Source organism: Vombatus ursinus, unplaced genomic scaffold (genome assembly GCF_900497805.2).
Source record: "Vombatus ursinus unplaced genomic scaffold, bare-nosed wombat genome assembly UNPS02014951.1, whole genome shotgun sequence".
Classification (NCBI taxonomy): domain Eukaryota; kingdom Metazoa; phylum Chordata; class Mammalia; order Diprotodontia; family Vombatidae; genus Vombatus; species Vombatus ursinus.
Window position 1 is genome coordinate 1,615,006 of NW_020954729.1, and position 19,791 is coordinate 1,634,796.

Here is a 19,791-nt window from a genome sequence, read left to right on the forward strand (position 1 = left end):
AAGAAAGAAAGAAAGAAAGAAAGAAAGAAAGAAAGAAAGAAAGAAAGCCAACCCAAACCACTTTGGGACTGTTCAATGCATTAGTCCAAAGAACCCAAATTATTAGGGTTACTGTCTCAGTTACCCACTTCATTTTGCCTGCATAGACACAACCCAATCCCTTTCCAAAATCCACTAAGAGGTCAGTGCTAAAACTTCATCTCCTACTTAAAGCTCTGAGTACCTTAGCATTGGCCCTTGGCTATGTTTCCCTAAGCTAATATGATAATACTTGGCCTCAAAGGAATGCAGCTTTTGCTCAAAGTGCTTTCTTGTGCTAAACAAATTAATCAACTCATTTAATCCTCTCCCAAGCCCAGCTATTCAGGAGAGTTCTTGGAAACAGTTCCCAGGCTGCACTTAACAGAATACATGGAAGTTTGCCCTTGAATCTGTTGCTTACTCCAAAATGCAGTGCCGTACATTGCCTCACTCGGGGTCACACATAGGCAATAGGGATGGCGGCCCCAGACAGCAACACTCCCAAAATATAGGGTTGATGGGGAACACCTCTCATTAGGAAAAGATCATAGGGTCACAGACTGAAAGATGGAAGGGACTCTACAGGCCATCCAGTCAAACTCCTTCATTTCACAGAGGTGTAAAGTAAAACTCAGAATAAAGGAAGTGACTTGCCCAAAGTCACACAGATAGGGAGCTAAGTGTTTGAGCCAGGATTCAAACCTAGGTCCTCTGACTCCAAACCCAGCCCTTTTTCATTATACCAGGCTGTTTCCCAGTGCTGCGGCACTTCTTTCTCTGTTCTATTTTGGAAAGTGGGGCACTGCCCAAGAAGGGAAGAGAGGAGTGGGGTGGATGAGGACTCTGGCTCACCGAGAGAAGAGGCAGGAGAACATCCCAAAGCACATTATGGAACCTTGAGATAGCATGAAAAACTTACATTGCCAGTTGTTGTTGAGGTTGCCACCTCTAGGAGAGAATTTGAAAAATTACCAGATGAGTTGTTTTCTTTCCCTTAGGGTCCAACATTATGTCCTCCTTAGCTTGAAAGAGAAAATTGGGCTCATTAACTCGAAGTAACAACTCTCTTCTGCCTTGATGCCTTGTTGTTTGGCATGGTATTCATTGGCGCAGGAGAGATAAGAGTCAGCTTGGTTGTTTTCCATGGTAAACTGGTACATATGCCAATTGTTCAGATATCTAGGCTTATAGACTTACAATGGTTTATTATGGGTGGGCAGCACTATGCGAATAAGAGTACTTCTCCTTTAAACTAAGAGTAACATGTTAGTACATTAGTGGGTGTCTAACCATGGCAAATTTTCATTCAAATTTCTCTGGGCAGGGAATGGAAGGTACATAATGGTCTGAGAGACGGTCACAAGCCCAGGAATATGTGGAGTTGCTGTTGTCATCCTTGTTTTTGAGTATCTAAAAGACAAACAGACAACTAGATCTGTAGTTGGATGGCACGAATTTGAGCCCTGGTTGTGCTACTGACTACTTATATCACCTTCAATCAATGGGTACATCCTACTATGTGCCAGGTATTATGCTAAGTGCTAGGGATATAAAGAGAAAAATGAAATAGTCCTTGCTGTAAAGGAGCCTCACTTTCCTCATCTGTAAGATGAAGGAGTTGGGCAGACTTGAACATTAGGCCAAATTTCCGAAGATGAAATTTAACAGGAATAAAAGAACTTGAGTTCAGAAAAAATCAACTTTGAAAGTACTGGATGAGAGAGCTCTGACTAACTAGCAGTTCATCAGGAAAGAATCTTGGGGCTTTTGTGAATTGCAAGTTCAATATGGTAGCTCCAAATGATAATGTAATCTGAGGCATTAAGAGCAACAGTCCTAGGGAAATACTAATCTCACTGTCTTCTGCTTTCGTGGACCTCATTTGGAGTAATGTGTTCAATTCTGGACACTATATCTTAGGAAAGACATTAATAAGCTGAGAGTTTCCCAGGAGGGCAACCGGGGGAGGCAAAGGGATTGAAGGTCATGCTCTATGAGAATCAATTGGAGGAAATAGGCATATTTAGCTTGGAGCATAGAAGACCTGCATGATAGTTGTCTTAAAGCATTTGAAAGGTTGTCTAGTCCAGACTCCCATATGGGGTCACAACCTATAGCTGAAGAAACGTTGAAGGGATTGCAAGTGGAAAAAGTTTAAGAAGTGCTGGAAGAGGGAATACACATTTAGTTTGGCCTCAGAAGACAAAACCAGGAGTCATGGGTAGTAGCTACAGAGAGGCAGATTTAGGGTTGATGTCAGAAGTAGCCACCTAAAAATTACAACTATCCCAAAGGGAAATGGAATGACTTGGAAGGTCATGGGCACCACCTCACTGAAGTAAAGGCTGGGACGACCACTAGTTGACAGTATTGTAGAGAGGGTTCTTGTGGAGGTAATAGCTGGCCTAGATGGTCTTAGAGGGTCCCTTCCAACTCAGAAATTCAGTGGCTCTATGACTAGATAACTTCTGAGGTCCCTTCCAAGTATAACCCTATGCTCCCTTGACCAACACATGAGACCAAACGACAGGTATGGTGGCAATCGAAATACACCCTGGGGTTCCAAACAGAAGGCACTGAGAACTGGTCTTCCGAACAAAAGGTATTGAGTTGTCCTCTTTGCTCTCATCTGCTGGACTTAGAACGAAATCTAAACTTCTTTTTTTCTAGCCTCCCCTATAGAGGCAGGATACATTCAGTATGCACAATGTAGATTTAAGAGACAATTTCTTAAGACAGTTATTGGACATAAGTAACTTCCCTATATTTCCTTTTATAAAATGCTTAGATGACAAGCTACCAGGGTGACTCATTCTGGGAATTGAGACAGGAAAAAGTAGTGACACTTCTGGGAGGTCATTAACTTTAAACGGGTAAAACTCCACTAGGCTCATGTTCTTCCTTCCTTCTGTTATCAGATTATTGCAATAAGCTGAACATGTTAAAAGCACTTATGTTTTCAAACCTGGACGCCTAGAGGGCATCAGAACAGTGGGGACCTAGCCTTCTGCTACAACCACATGCAAGTGCAGAAGTTGGCATCACTCTCTGGGGTCATGCACACCTCTTTATAGACTTAGTGAGTTCTGAAGGCTGTTAGAAGAAACTGAAACCCAGAGAAGGAAAATTACTTACCCAAGCCCCGCTATGGTGAGTTAGTGGCAGAAACAGGAACTGAATCCAGGAAGGCATGTGCTAGAGCCAGCTCCAACCCAACTGTTTGTTAAATTTCCAGTGTGGGCATTTATACCTCAGCTATCATCAGATGTTACAAATCAGGGCTTGATTTATTATTTTGTTTATTACTGGACTTAAGAAAGTGATGGAGAAAATATTAATAATACAGATTAAACATAAAAGTATCATATATATATATATACAGAGAGAGAGAGAGAGACAGAGAGCTAGTTGTTAAACATTTAACAGCAAACCCTTCACATCCATATCTCCTGACTCCTAGTCCAATGGTCTTTTCCATTATACAACACTGCTTCTTTTCTACCCACACATGGAAGGCTGCTTCAAATTCTTGTCCTAGGATGAACAATCAAAACCTGATTTTACTACCTACTTTGCTTAAGATCCCTGTCCATGAGCTTCTGGTCCACAATTTATTCCCAACCCAGAAAATTCATGAGAAACAGTGAAATCCACTAACCAAGAACTAGATTTGACTTTAGTGGAACTTGCTGGCACTTAGCAGGTGAGGCAGTTAAGGTTCTGAGCAAGCAGAAATCCTGGGAGGGGGAAGTAACAAGAGAATTCTCCTCTACATGGTTCCACAAAGCTCCCAATATCGTGCCTTGCAAACTTGGAAGGGGTACACGAGAGCTAAACAATCAATTTAATTGTTTTGTCAAAAACGTCTGCAGCATCACTGCAAAGTAGGCAGCGGCCTTGTTGGTGTTTCGAAATGGCATTTGAAACAATGGGCCTGATGAAACAAAATGACTACCCTGGCTAATTATGGAAGTTGATGCTCCTGAGTAAATCACTTGTGGTAGCTCCTTCTTTCTACATACCTCGAAGGGAGGAAAATCCCATGAAATTACATTGCCCGAAAATTCTCCCACCAAATTGCATAAGTTGAGGCTCTGGCGCAAAGGCCTGACTTGCATCAACAAGATTAATATATTCCAGGACCCAGTGATACTTTTACAATGTTCCATTATTCCACAAAACAAATAATATTTTTATAGGTTATGTAGCACAGAGAAAAAAACACTCATTAGGACAAGAGAAACATTCTTCATCTAACAATAACAAATAAAAGCTGGAGGTATTTTCTTCCCCTGCTTCATTTGATTATGATCTGAAGGGAAGTGGCCAGGCCCTAATGGAATCAGCAGTACACAGCATATACATCTCCATATCAACAGGTCCTGAGGGGCTCCTCAGAGTCTCAGGAGGGCATAGAGAGGAGATAAATTGAAAAAGGAATGACGGCTGTTGATGGAGAATTTGGGACTCAGAACATTAGGCATGAAAGGGCCTTGAGGCCCAGCCCATTCATTTTCCAGAGGTGGAAATGGAGACCCAAGAGAGGAAGTAACTTACTCAAGGCCTCACACATTGAGACAAAGCTAGGAGTGGAACTCAGATGTCCTGCCTTCTCTGCATGGTGCTACTCACCCATCACATTTGCCCAAGGCTGCTTGGAGAATCCCAATCTCTACCTCCTTCCTCAAATGCTCTTACTCTTTATGAGTGTAATGTGGTATGATGTGATGGGATGATGTCTTTGTGTGCTTGTACCATCCGGCTCTCTGAGGATCATCTCTCCAAGTTGGCATCAGTGTCCAAGTCTGAGATTGTATGGATGGTGGCTCCTTGTCCTGAGGCTATGCCCACTTAGGGGCTTGGTGAGAAGGCAGGCTTTGCTCATCCCGGCAAACTAGGTCATCTTTAGGAATTGCTCAATTTGATTAATCTCCTCCCTGAAACATCGGTGCTTCTGAGAAGCATCAAGTATGAATGGCAAGGTCCTTTGCTTGGGGGAGGGGGTGGTGGTGCAGGGCGGGGTTTAGGTTCAACAAAATGATCAAATGAGGATGCTAAGTTTATCTCAATAGCAACTTGAAGTGATATTTCTTTCAACACATCCTGTGAAGTTGGCTCTTCAGTGCTATTTTCACTCACATAAAACTTGTTCAACTCATTTTGTGTATTTCATCACTTCCAGGGAAGTTTTTCGGGAGACAGAAAAAAAAATCCTTTTAGTTCATGTGCCATGTAGTTGGCTCACAATTTTGCAGTTGGTGTGTGGTTGGGTCATATGTATAGGAGGAAAAACACAATTCTACACTTAAGTGAGTAGTGGATGTTCCCTGCCTGAACTGAGTAAGTGCTCAGAAAGTCTCAAGGGAATGAAAAGAAAAGGGATGTTGGCAATCCTCTGCCTCCAATCTTCAAGGGCAATTCCCACTTCTCCCCAATCTCTACTTCCTGTCGGTCCCTTCTCTCCCCCTCTTTGGAGGGTCCTCTGTTTGGTTCTCTTTTATTCCATGAGAATAGGTCACGTTTGTCTCCAAGACTCAAAGGTCTTGTTACATTTGACCCCCACTTCAACCCTGGGAGGGGTTCTAAAGCTAGAACATAGAACTGGAAGGGATCTTGGAGGTCATCTAGTCCAGACAGATACTGAGGTCCAGGGAGGGGAAGGGACTTACCCACAGTAAATCAAATAGTAAGGGACAGAGGCAGAATTCAAACCAGGTCTTCTGGCTCCAGGGCCAAGGTTCTTTCCATCATAACACAACATGCCACATACTCATGATTATCCCAGAGTGGCACATGGTTAATATATGGCAGAGAGTTGGGCTTCAAGCCCAATTGGGTGATGCTGGCCTTCTAGTCGGGAAAGGTTTGAGTCTGAATCTCCTCTCTGACATTCTTTGTGTTGCCCTGACGTCCCTGAATCTCTGTCACCGCATCTATAAAATGGGACTAATAATGGCTGCAAGAACCTACCTCCCAAGGTATGAGGAAGGTGCTTTCTAAACCTCAAAGGGATTGAGAGATGCTGGTGCTCTTTCTACGTATTGTGCTGCAAACACATTTTGACTGGCCCTACTTGGCTTGTAAAATAGTAGCATGTAAACCAGTAGGGCAAAAGCTCCTTTCTGTCTAGCCAACAATAGGTAAAGTTACCTCCTGACCATCAGGCCTGAGACCAGCCCAGGCTCCCAACAATAATTCCAACCTGTGTCCATCTTTTCACAAGGAAGCAATCTTGTGTCCAAAAGAGCTTTGAGAGACTTTGGCTAGCAGCCTTTGGCTTGCCATCTCTGTGTTTACTGTTCTCCAGCACCATGGACACTAGGGAACATGGGAGATTTCTAATCCAGAAGGCCTATACTCAATGTGTCGGGAGTTCCACGGGGCTGGGGGGGGGGGGTGGGGGGGTGGGGAGACACGACTAGCTCCAGGATGGAACTGCTTTGCTTAGTCAATATAAAGGCAACTCTCAAGACATTCTGATTTCCCAGCTACATTCTACTGGGTCCACATTACCATTTCAGTAAAACACAGTGGCTCCACTTCAAGGGTGCCATTTATGTTGCCACAACACCTGGTAAATGGATTCATAGATGTGATCGCTCACAGCTAACATGATTTGGTCTAATCTACAGAGTATTTGGGCTCCCCGTCTGGACTACAGAGAGTACATTTGGTAGATGGGCTACACTTCAGTGAGCAAGTTTGGTTTACAAGATTTATGCTGCAGAGAGTATGCTTGGTATGCAATCTAAATTCAAAAGAGGCTGTTTAGTGCAACATCTACCTTATAGAGGAGATCTCCATCTATGAATCTAGGATCTGTGCTATACCAGTGATCTCAAATATCATGGTGAAGTTTATTATACTCATCTATTCAATTACACTCTCCAAGCATTCACTAAGTGCCTAACATAAAACAAACCATCTCGAATCTTAAGGAACTTACATTCTGGGGAAGGGGGAAGAAGAGGATGGATTTACAACATATACAGCACTTGTTGTTGTTTAGTCATTCATTTATGTCTGACTTTTTGTGACCCTGTGGACCATACTGTCGGTGGAATTTTCTTGGCAAGATACTGGAGTGGCTTGCCATTTCCTTCTCCAGGGGCTTGGGGCAAACAGAGGTTAAGTGACTTGACCAGGGTCACACAGCTAGGAAGTGTCTGAGGCTGGATTTGAACACAGGTCTTCCTGATTCCAGGCCCAGTGCTCTATCCACTGAGCCATCGAGCTGCTATTAAATAATATACCTTTAAATAAGTTCAAAGTCTACTAAATACTTAATACTCCAATGGATCTACAATTTCACCAATCTGCACGTTCCCTCCAATGACACAGATTGCAACCCATCACCATCTAGCCATCATATACAACAATTCTTGGCGTCCAGGCAAGGTGTTCAGTGTCTTCCTTGCTTTCTCCTGACATTACAAGGATACCAGTTGAGCATTCAGGCTGTCTGCCTGGGAACAAGTCAGTCGGTAAACATTTATTAAGTTCCAGGCACTGTGCTAAGTGGTGGGGATGGAAAGAAAAGTAAAATACCTACTCTCAAGTCCTGCTGTCAAAGAGCTCACAGTCTAATGGGTGAGACAACATACAAATAATTCTATGTACAAATGAGCGACAGACAAGACAAACTGGAGAAGATCAAAAGAAGGGAGGCACTAGAATTAAGGGGGATTTAGAAAGGCTTCCTGGAGAAGGTAGAATTTTAGGTGGGACTTGAAGGAAATCAGGGAAGCCAGCTGGCAGAGAGGAGGAGGGAGAGAATTCCAAGCATGGCGATCACTCAGTGAAAATGCCCGGAGTCAGGGCATGGAGTGTCTTGTTTGAGGCCAGTATCACTGATTCACAAAATACATGGGGTGGGGAAGCAAGAGAGTAAGGTAGAAGAAGACTGGAAAGGTAGGCAGGGGCCAGGTTCTGGGAGCCACCATCCTTTATTTTCTCCATGATACCAGTTCATCTTTCTCTGTCATACATTTCTCTGATGACATCTTTTACTCCTGTATTTCTCTGAAGTTTTAAATTCTTCAAAGTATGTGGTAGCCTGGCTCCCCCTCCCCCCCACCAGGAGCCTCTCCATTGACCTCTATGTGATGTTCATTTTCATTTCTTTGAAGATCGTTATGTTCTATACCTCAGGGCCATAAAACAACACTAGTAGAGTATTGGTATTAAAAAGATGAGCTCTCTTCCGCCTCTATACTACTTCACCTGGTGATCTCATCAACTCCCATGGATTCAATGACCATCTCTATGCTGATGATTCTCAGATCTACTTATCCAGCCCTAACCTGTCTCCTACCTTCCAGGCTCACTTCTCTAAAGGAGATAGGGAGGACATTAACACCTGGGGCCACAAGGAAGAGGCTTATGTAGAAAATGGCACTTGAACTGAACCTTGAAGGATGTTGGGGCTTACAAAAAGCTGAACTGAGGAAAGGGAGCATTCCAGATATAGGAGAGAACCTGCCAAAAACTGGCAGATAGGAGCCAGAGCTCAGTTCAGAACATCTCCCTATTTCTCACCTGGCTGCACTGCTTTGGGATTTCTCTGACTTTCTCACTATGCCCTAGGAAGTTCATTATTGGGAAAACCTCACCATCCTACAAGATCCTTCCTAGCAGCCTCAGGATGCCCCCTGATCAGCACCCTCCAGCCTTCTGACTGAACTCCAAACTCTCCATTGAAGGATGGCACTCAGCTCGGAACATCTCCTTATTTCTCACCTGGCTGCATTGCTTTGGGATGTCTTTGACTGACTTCTCCACCATGCCCCGGGAGCCTTCCCAGGGTAGGTGGGGAGCCCTCCCCCAACTTTTCAGCTTGTCTTTGTGTGTGTCACTTCCCTCATGAGATTGTAAATTGCTTGAGGGTAGGGACTGTCTTTCTTTATTCTTTCTTTTTATTTTTGCATTTGTATCCCCAGCATTTAGAAGGATGCCTGGGACACAGTAAGCACTTAATAAACATTTATTGGCTGATTTATTGAGTGTAACATAGCTTATGGGGGACAGCAAGTACATCAGTTTGAATGGAATATATAGAGGGGAGCAAAGTAAAAGCAGTCTGGAAAGGCAGGGCAGAGCCAGACTATGAAGTGCTTTATATCTTAAGCAAATGATTTTGCATTGAGGCCAGCAGCCTCAATCATTTGCAAAATGATTTGCATCCCAGAGGCACTAGGGAGCCACTGAAACTTCTTGAACAAGAGAGTGATATGGTGAGACTTTAGGAATATCAATTTGGCAGCTGTATAGAGGACAGAGTAGAGAAGGTAAGCAGGGAGCTCAGTTAGGAAGCTATTGTTCTAGTCTAGGTGAAGTCATGAGAACCTGACCTAGGGTCCATGCTGCCCGCGTGGCAGAAAGGGGAAGGCCACAAGAGATGATGTGGAGGTATGGAAGGCAAGACTTACTAAGGGATTGGCTATGGTTAATGAAGGAGAAGGGAGACTCAAGGACGACACCAGTGCTTTGAACTGGGGTGATTGGAGGGGTGATAGTACCATCAACAAAAAAAAAAAGGACATCTGGGTGAGAAAATATAATGAATTCAGGTTTGGGCATGCTGATTCTGAGATGCCTAGGGGACATCCAAATAAAGATTCCAGCAGGCATTTGGTCATAAGGGGCTGGAGTTCAAGAGTTCAAGCTGAATATATAGATTTGGGAGTTGTCTGCATATACCAATTAAATATCCATTATTCGATAATAATTGAACCCACACAAACCAATGAGCTCACCAAGGGAAAGAATATAGAGAGAGGAGAAAAGAGGGCCCAGGAGAGATCCTGGGAGACTTAGTAAGTGGGAAGAGAAGGATAAAGTGGAAGAGACTGAGAAAGAGCAGACTGGAGGAAAACCATGAGATAACAGTGTCACCAAACCTAAGGAAAAAAAAAGTATCCATGAAGAGAGGATGGGCAACAGTGTCCAAGAGGGGTAAACAGAATGAGGACTGAGAAAAGGCTATTGGATTTAACAATTCATAGGACAGTAGATTTTGACATGAAAGGGACCTTAGAGATCCTCTAGATGTGGAAACCAAAGCCCAGAGAAGTTTAGTGACTTGGCCAGGGTCACACAGCTGATAAGTTTTTGAGGCAGGATTGGAACCCAGGTCTTCCTGACTCTAAGTTCAGTGCCTTATACAACATATATTAAGACATCATTGGTAATCTTTGAGAGAGTACTTTCAGCTGGGTGGTGGGATCACCACTATAAGAGATAAAGAAGGGAGGGGGCGGGAGGGGTACAAAAATGAAGGCAACAAATATAGACAATGCCTTGTTGGAGTTTGACTGTGGAAGAGAGATGAGATAGTGGGTGATGGCTTGGAGGGATGGTAGAATCAAGTGAAAGTTTGTATAAGGATGGGGAGACCAGGCATGCCTATTTGTGGGTAGTGAGAGGAGCCAGTAGATAAGGAGAGGTTGAAACTGAAAGGCAGGGAATGATGGAAGGAGCAAACTCTCCGAAGATATGGGGTGGGTGGGGGACAGATAACATGGAGAGCACAGGTTAGTTAGCATCACTGAGGAGTCTGGAGCAAAGGAGGAGAGGATGTGGGATGAGAAAGTCAGGTTTTGAGTTATGCAGTGAGGTAAATCCAGACTAGCAGGCAAAAGAGTGCATGAAGATGAAGCTATTGCCACTAGCTAGATCTTTATTTCTCTTCAACAAGACTTATTATTCCTATTAAATAGTTTTTTGAACGAAGGGACAAAATGTGGCAAAGCAAAGCTCTGTCAGGGGTATCAGGGAAAGAGTCTGCAAGTAACTGAGCCATAGCAATCACTGGAGGCTACTATGGGTTGTATAATGAGTTTGGTGAACCATCCATACCAGGGCTGGGGAACCTGAGGCCTCAAGGCCACATGTGGCCCTGTAGGTCCTCAAGTGAGGCTCTTTGACTGAATCCAAATCAAAGGGCTGCACTTGAGTACCTAAAGGGCCACATGTAGCCTTGAGGCTGTAGGTTCCCCACCCCTGGTCTAGACTATGGAGAGAATGAATGATGTCTAAGGTCTTTGCAAAGTAGCACCCTTCCCTGGAAATGGCCACCCTATGTGCAGATGAATAGAAGTTCACTTCCTCCCAAGCTAAATTTTCCCTGATCAGTCTGCAAGCTGTCTTTAACATCTGGATTGGTGGGTGGCTGGATTTCACAGCTACAAAGGAGATAATGGATTCTGGGGTACTGCCATCGGTATCACCTGAATCATGGGATAATTGACACTAATCTCTTGGGTTTGTACAGGTTAGGCCTCCCCTTAGAATACAGCTTTTAGGACTGAGCCATCACTCCTCAAAATGCATCCAATGAACATTCTGTTCCAACATCAAATGTGGAGGACTTCATAAAAGAGAATAGGGGATATCAGTCTGAGGAACAGGCAGAAAGTTGTTTCCAAATCCACATCCTCAGGTGCAGGCTTTATTTGCTATTTTCTATGTAACACATTCCATCACCTATTTTCGGGGCTTTTGCAGATTGTCCCCTATATCTGGCGGGCTCTCCCTTCTTACCTCTGGGTCTTATTTAAATTATTATCATAGAACTAAAGGTTAGTATTAGAGAGCATGGGGAAGGGGGATCACAAGGGAGAGAGAAACACCCTGCTCCCCTCCCCAGGTTTGTAAGCAGCCTGGCAGGGGTGTGCTGGAGCCAACTCTACCAGTCCCGGAGGGCTGGTGGTTAAATTTTCAGTGTGAGGCTTTACACCTCAGAAACCTGCCAATGTCACAAATCAGGCCTTGACTTACCGTTTTGTTGATTGTCTAGACTTAAGAAAGTGATCATGCAGATTAAGCTTACAAGTGTGCTGGTATAACTTTTTTTTTAAATCGGAGAGTCAGTTGTTAAACACTTACTAGCATACCACCAGCTCCCTGTGAGAGGGCTAACACTTTGAGAAGTCTTAAAGAAAATCCAGAATAGGAGTCAGAAGAGAGTGTGAAGAATGAAATATCTTCACCAATTTCACTCTATTTCTCTCCACATTCTTATCCACTCTATGCAAGTTTTTCCATTGTGTCAAAAGTTTTCAGTGGCACTTTGATTTGTGATAAGACAAAATTCAAACTCCTCAGTTTGGTATTCAAATCCCTCACTCAGTTTCCCCTTATTTCCCCAAATAAACCTTCCACTGCAATTGAATGGGCTGTCCTCAGGATAGTTCTTTGACTTTCTAGAGGCATCAAATGTACTCCCTCTCCTTTTCTACCTATCAGAATGCCTCTCATTCTTCCAGGCCTGCTTCCAAAAGTCACTTAATCCATGGAAACTTCCCTGACCACTCTAGATCACATTTATTGTTCCTTTCTCTAAACTCACAGAGATTTTTCTCATTCATCTCTTATGTCTATGTCTAGAGGGCACTGCCCTCCTCACCCCTACTCCACAGAGTCCCTTTCTTCCTTCAGGATGCAGCTTAAACACCATCTTCAACACTAGACTTTTCCTGGTTCCCTCCCTCTCAAATTACCTTTCTATTTAGTCACTTTGTATATATGTGTTATATGTATATTTATTCTCATTCTATTTAGGCTGTGTATATTTTTTATGTGTGTAACCCAGAATTCAAGCCTGAATCATTTGCATATGGCTCTCCTCATTGGTAGAGAGGATGATGACTCAATGTTGTGTGCCTGAATGAGGGCAGAGTTGGCATGAGAGATTGGAAGAAGAGAAACTTACTTGATTTCAGCTTCAAAAGAGGACATGTGGTTCCAGATTCTTTGGGGGAAAAGCCAAAGAGAAGAGAACTGACTTTGGAAGTTATAGACATGTAGGAAAAAGCCAGCCTCCCAACATGTCTCTGATTTCCAGTTTGACTCCCTAAATACTTTAGGGAATGATCTCACCCTTGGGTAAAATCAGAGGACTCTCTCTTGTCTCTCTCTTTCTGAAACATCTCTCATCTCCTATAGGTGAGCTCATTCACCTTATGTATTGCCTGGTGTATTCTAATCTGTATAACTCCTTTGATTTCAGGTTTGCTATCTGTTTGGATAAGTAGTCCTATTTGCTATTCACTCTTTGTGATGGGTACAACTAGCATTTGGTGGGCATGAGACCAGACATTAGGATTTAAGCCAGGCTGTGCCTCTTTCTCTTTACGAGACAGTAACCAGGGAAGCGGTTGAAATTAAAAATCCTAGACTAGCAATATTTAGAAAGACAGACATATAGAATTCTAGTCTGAAATTCCTCTCCCTGAGAAGAGCAGAGAAACCAGCCCCATGACCCCAATCTCCTATTCTCCTCCAGGAATGAATCAAAGGTTCCCTTGGAGAGTAGTGGGTGAAATTCCAGAGACACCTATTCATGCCCCCCCATAAGCCACATTTAGACAACCCACATGGACATATGCATAACCTACATGGGCTCTCTCCCATGGGAATGGGGATAGTGTCATTCAGCATATTTGTGTCCCTATCACCCAGCATAGTGCCAGGCCTGTAGTAGGTATTGAATAAAATACTTGTTGATTGATTGACTGATCATGCAACATAAACTGAATGCCCATAGTATCATCGATTGCCTTGGAATGGAAAGGGCCTTAGAGATTATCTAGTTCAGTCATCTCACTTTCTTTTCTTGTTTTGTTTTATAATAACTAGAGATAGGGACTGGACCTGTGATTTCCTCGCCACATAGAACTCTCAGGTGAGGAACCTTCCTCTACCAATGCAGGTTGGCATCTTCCTTGCAGAGCCCTGAGAGGTTAGGTGACTTGCCTTGAGTCACATAGCTTGCATGTATCATAGAGGGGACTTGAACCCAGGTCTTTATGGCTTCACGGTCAGCTCTCTATCACCCTCACTTTACAGGTGAGCAAATGGAGGCTCAAAGAGATCAAATGACTTAGAGGGAAGAGAGCCAGAGCTAGGATTCAAACTCAGGTCTTCTAGCTGCAAATCTAGTGTTTTTCCACTGGCAGATTTGAAAAAAAAAATGTTTCTATGTCATCTACCCAGTGTGACTCTAGACTCCTAAAGGGCAGAGACCATGTTGTCTTCTTTGTATCCCTCTCAATAGCCAGCACAGTGACCTGCACATCATCAATGGTAATGAAAATGCTAGGGAGGCTAATGATGGTGAAGGTGATGGGGGCAGGGAGGGTAGATGCTACAATAGGATAGAGGCATTAACTCCCTAAGTTACTACATCATTTATTTTACTGGGCACTACAGTTTCTATATTGTCTATATTATAATTTATTGATGCTATCATTTTATTTGAGTTTTAAAAAAAGATTTAATAAATCCAACTAGCATCTCTGATCCGTTTCAGACTTGGAAGTAGATTGATGTAAGTCATGCATGTGGCAGCCTCTAAGCTTTGGGGATTTAACTGAATTCGATGTGAAATCGTTAAAATGGCGATTTTGCTCAAAATGGAGACATGGATAAACTTGCTACTGCACCAGCAATATTCAAATTTTTTTAAAAAAGAAAAATGCCCAAGACCTTCTACAAAACCTTCTTTTGTTGACAAAAGGACAAAACCTCTTCCCCTAAGGATAGTAAGGTAGTGGGCTATTGTCTGCTGGCCATTTATCCAGCATTCATGTAATTATTCACCTTTTCAGTTGCTATGGGGAAACCACTACTTGCCATGACAACTGCAACATCTCATAGCGCGCTTCATGCCTAAGGCATTGCTTCTCCCCACCAGGCACAGAGCATTCATGTGCCTTCTTTCCCCTCCAACAACCAGATTCCCTTTCCCCCAAACAAATCGAGGGCTCACTGCCCAAGTTCTCCCAATGCCTGCCATAAGAAGATAGTAGATATTTAAAAAAGAGATGGTCCTGGGGGGAAAATCCAATGGAATTCCAATATAAGGGGTGTGGTTCTCTTTTGCTTTTTTGTTCCACAGAAAAAATCCTCCAACTTGATAGTTAAGTTCTATCAGGGCAGGGATCCATTATAAACAGCAGAGTTATCAAATATGCTGCTGGCAGAAGGCATTGCAGCTAGCAACATTCCTGAGTGCCCAGAACCAGATTAAAAGGTAATTAGGAAATAGTTAACAAAAATAAATAAAAATATAATAGAGCATAGATATTGTTAATATGTCTAAGTCAATATGTGGCCACAGGTTTAGTGGCCCAGTTTCTGTTTGAGTTGGACACCACTGGCATACAGGGTTTCACCGAATACAGCAGGCACTTAATAATTATTGAATTAGACAATAAGTAGACAAATGATATTTGTGAAAAAGTAAAGTCAGGCCAAGGGAACAGGCAGAAAAGGAGGCCAAGAAGGAAGTCCAAAGGTCTAGGAAGGTACAAACTATCGTGAAGCTGTGGTTGATGTATATTAGTGGACATAGCAGTGATGGGGGCCTGCTTGGACCAGGGCATAGGGGAATCCATTATAGTTTGTCAGTGTCACTGGCTTCCCCCTCAATCCCACCTTCTCCTGAAACTTTCTGCCAAGGACATGGGAAGGGAGGGAAGGCCAGCTGCCTCACCCAAGCCCAGTAGCACAGCTGGAAGTATAGGCAGTTGTCCACTGTCCACTCTGGGCTAGCCACTTGGTGTACTATCTGCGGCTGATGTGGAAGCCCACATTTGTTTCCTCTTAATATCCAATTGGGGTGAATTTTGTTGAGCATGCCTAGGCTACTTTTTTATGACTCTTTCCCTCTAGGGTAGCCTCCCTTCCCCATCAAGAACCCAATTAACTTCTAGTTTGATCAAACAAGCAATAAGCATTTATTGAGCACTTATTATGTGTCAAGCGCTGGGGATAAAAAGAAAGGCAAAACCAGTCCCTGCCCTGAAGGAATGCACATTATAATGGGGGAGACAACACGCAAACAACTATGGACACAGAAGATAGGTATGGAGTAAATTGTAAGGAACTTCAAAGGGAAGGCAAGGCACCAGAATTGAGGAGGTCCAGGAAAGCCTTCTTTCAGAAGGTAGGACTGGAGTTAAAACTTGAAGGTTGGAGGGAAGTCAGGAGGTAGAGACAGGGAAAGAGAGCATGGCAGACATGGAAGCCAGCCAGTGAAAGGGCATAATGTAGGGAGATGGAGTGTGAGTTCTAGGAGCTTCAGGAAGAAGGCAGATCTGGTTGGACTACAGAGTCCATGGAGAGAAGTAAGCTAGAAGAAGACTGAAAAGGTAGGAAGAGTCCAGATTGTAAAGGGCTTTAAATGCCAAACCAAGGATTTTCTATTTGATGTTGGAGGTAACAAGGAGACATTGGAGGGTATTGAGCGGAATAGTGACCTAGTTAGACTGAAGACTCTGACTAGGAAGATCACTTGAGGCAGGCAGACCAACCAGCAACTTAGTGCAATAGTTCAAAAGTGAGCTGACCTAAGGACTGTATTAGGCTCATAGCCGTGTCCAAGGAGAGAAGGGCATATATAAAAGAGATGTCACAAAGGTCAAAACAACAGGATTAGGTGATCTCCTCCATTCCCATGGATTCAATGATCATCTGTATGCTGATGATTCCCACATCGACTTAACCAGCCCTAACCTTTCTGCCGACCTCCAGACTCTCATCTCCAATGGCCTAGTGGATGTCTTGAACTACATGTCACATAGATATCTTAAATTCAACATGTCCAAAACCAAACTCATTATCTTTCCCCCCAAAAAAGCTCTTTCCTCTTCCTAGCTTCCCTATTATTGTTGAGGGTAACACTATCTTCGCAGTCACCCAGCTTCACAACTTAGGTGTCCTTGATTCCTCATTCTTATCCCCCATAACCAATCTATTGCTAAGGCCTGTCGATTTTTCTTTCCTAACATGTCTTGCATATGCCCCTTCTTTCCTCTGACACCTCTACCACCCTGGTGCAGTCTCACACCATCTCAGCCCAAGACTACTGCAATGGCCTGCTGGTTGGTTTCCCTGTCTCAAGTGTCTCCCCCATCTAGTCCATCCTCTGCGCAGCTGCCAAAATGATCTTCTGACCATGCCACCCTCAATACACTTCTGTGGCTCCCTAGCACTTCCAGGATCAAACATAAAATCCTATTTGGCATTCAAAGCCCTCCATAACATGCCCCCCACCTTTCCAATCTTCTTACACCTCCACCCCCATACTCTGTGATCCAGTGATATTGGCCTCCTTGCTGTTCCTCAAATGAAGATAATGGATCAAATGAGATAATATTTGTCAAGCACTTAGTGCAGTGCCTGACATGTGGGTTATTAAGCATTAACAAATGCTTGCTCTTTCCCCTTCCTCGAATAGGACACTATCTCCAGCCGAGGGCATTTTCACTGTCCCCCATCCTCCTCTGTCTCCTGTCTTCCCTGCTTTCTTTCAGGTTACAGCTAAAATATGACCATCGGCAGGAAGCCTTTCCTGATCTCTTTAATTCTCCTGCCTTCTCTCTATTGATTATTTCAAATTTATCTTTTATATAGCTTGATTGTATATAGTTGTTTGCATATTGTCTCCCCCCATTAGTCTGTGAAGTCCTTGAGAGTTGGGACTATTTTTTACCTTTCTTTGTATCCCCATTACTTGGCATAGTATCTGGTATGTAGGGGGAGCTTAATAAAGTTTATCAAGTGACTTGATGACACACTAGATGTGGAAATGGGAATGAGTGAGAGGGAAGAGTCAGGAATGACACTTAAATTGTAAGCCTGCATTGCTGGAAGGAAGGTGGAGCCCCTTACAATAATAGGGAAATTCAGAGGAGGGAAGGAAGAAAATTAGTCCCGTTTTGGACATGTTGAGCTTCAAATGTCGATGGGACATCCAACTCAAGATATCCAATAGGCAGCTGGACTAGAGATTAGGAGAGAGGTTAGGGCTGGATAGATAGATCTGAGATTCATTAGCGTAGAGATGATCACTGAATCCCCTGAAGCTGATAAGATCACCAAGCAAAGTATAGAAGGAAAAGAGAAGAGGACCAGAATAGATCCTGCAGGGATCCCCTCTAGGGAGACTCATATTTAGACTTCATGACCTAAATGAGGATACAGCAAAGGAGACTGAGAAGAAGCAGTCAGTGAGAGAACCAGGATAGCATCACAAAAACATGGAGAGAAGAGAATGTCAAGGATAAAGTGACAGATAGTGTCAAAGACTGCAGAGAAGTCCAGAAGGGTGAGGGGTGACAAAATGCAGGGATGAGCTGGAGCCAGCTCAAAAGAGCTGGTTGTTAAATTTTCAGTGTGAGCATTTACACTTCAGAAATCAGCCGATGCTACAAATGAAGGCTTGATTTATTGTTTAGTTGAGGGCCATCTCCAGTGGTCCTGATCTATATCTGTCCACTGGACCTAGATGGCTCTGGAGGAGAAAGTGAGGCTGGTGACTTTGCATAGCCTTCCCCCACTTAAATCCAATTCACCTGCATGTCATGGTCCTCTTTGAGAAGGAAGGACAAACAATAATAACAACAACAACAAGTTGATCATCTAGACTTAAGAAAATGATGAAGAAAAGGCTAATAATGTATCCTAGCTACATTTTCTTGTCTTGGAGAGCCAGTTGTTAGAAGTTAGGGCTAGGGTTAGGCACATCACTTAGAAAAGGCCATTAGATTTGGCAATGAAGAGTTTGTTGGGAATTTTGGAGAGAGCAGACTCACATTAACTATCCCTCCTGGCTTTGTGTCACCTGCAAATTTAATAAGCATCCCATCTAAGCCTTCATATTAGTTATTGATAAACATGTTGGACAGAACAGGGCCATGAAGACATTACAAACCATAGAAGCTGCTACCTCTAAAGGAGGAACTGAGCACTGCAGAGGTTAACTGATTTGCCCAAGGCCCAAAATGACTACATATCTTCAGGGAGTTCATTTCTGCTTGTCTTCCTCCATGCTTCCTTCATGGTAAAGCCAAATGCCAAAAGCACACCTATTGTTCCTATTTTTAGCTCCATAAGAATTTTGTTTAGGCACAGCAAAATGATGCTGGTGCTAAGCTTCAGAGCTGCTGGCCCCATCCATAGAATAAGTGGCTTTCGGTCATGGAAATGTTCAAAATGATCATATTCTGGAAAATAAACCATGATTTCCAACCAATTGTATTTCTTACTAATATGAAATGGTAATTGTAAACTTGCATCCAGTTAGGTGCAAAACTCATCTGTCTGTGTTACCAACGCAACTAATGTGCTTGACAGCAGAATGATGTCATGTTCAATGAAGGCTCCTTAGAGGAGGCAGCATCCGAGCTAGTACCTATGCATTTAAAAAAATGCATATGGAATTGAGTCTTTATTTGAAACCTCAATAAAAATGAGAGCCCTGGTTTCTTGGTTACCACTGTATGCCTGCCAAATCTGGTCTGCATGCATACATAGGCTGGTGCCCCAATTTGTGCATGTTGAAATGGGAATTTTAAAAAACTGCCCCATAGGGTTGGTTCCTATTAAAGGCACAGGCATGAAAATCATTATCAACACACATCATAATTATCCGGAGTTTGTTTTCTTTTGCCTTCCTACTGTTGCGAAATGTGTTCTAAAGAGCATTGTAAATGGTTTTTTTGTTTCTTTTATTAAAGTTTAGCCAGCAGGTGAACTTCCATTCTCCCGAAGAAGTCCTATTTGCTTTGGCTTCAGGTCTGGCTGAGTAGCATTTTCTGAACGTTTAATTTATGTCATTCTAGTAATTAAATGTAAATCTCCTGGATAACAGTGCACATCGTTAAGAGCATTTTCTCATTTTCCCCCAATGCTTTACAATCAAATTGCTCTCTGTTGGCCAAAGAAGACAACTCACCAGTAACGCTGGGCTCGTTAGTCATGTTG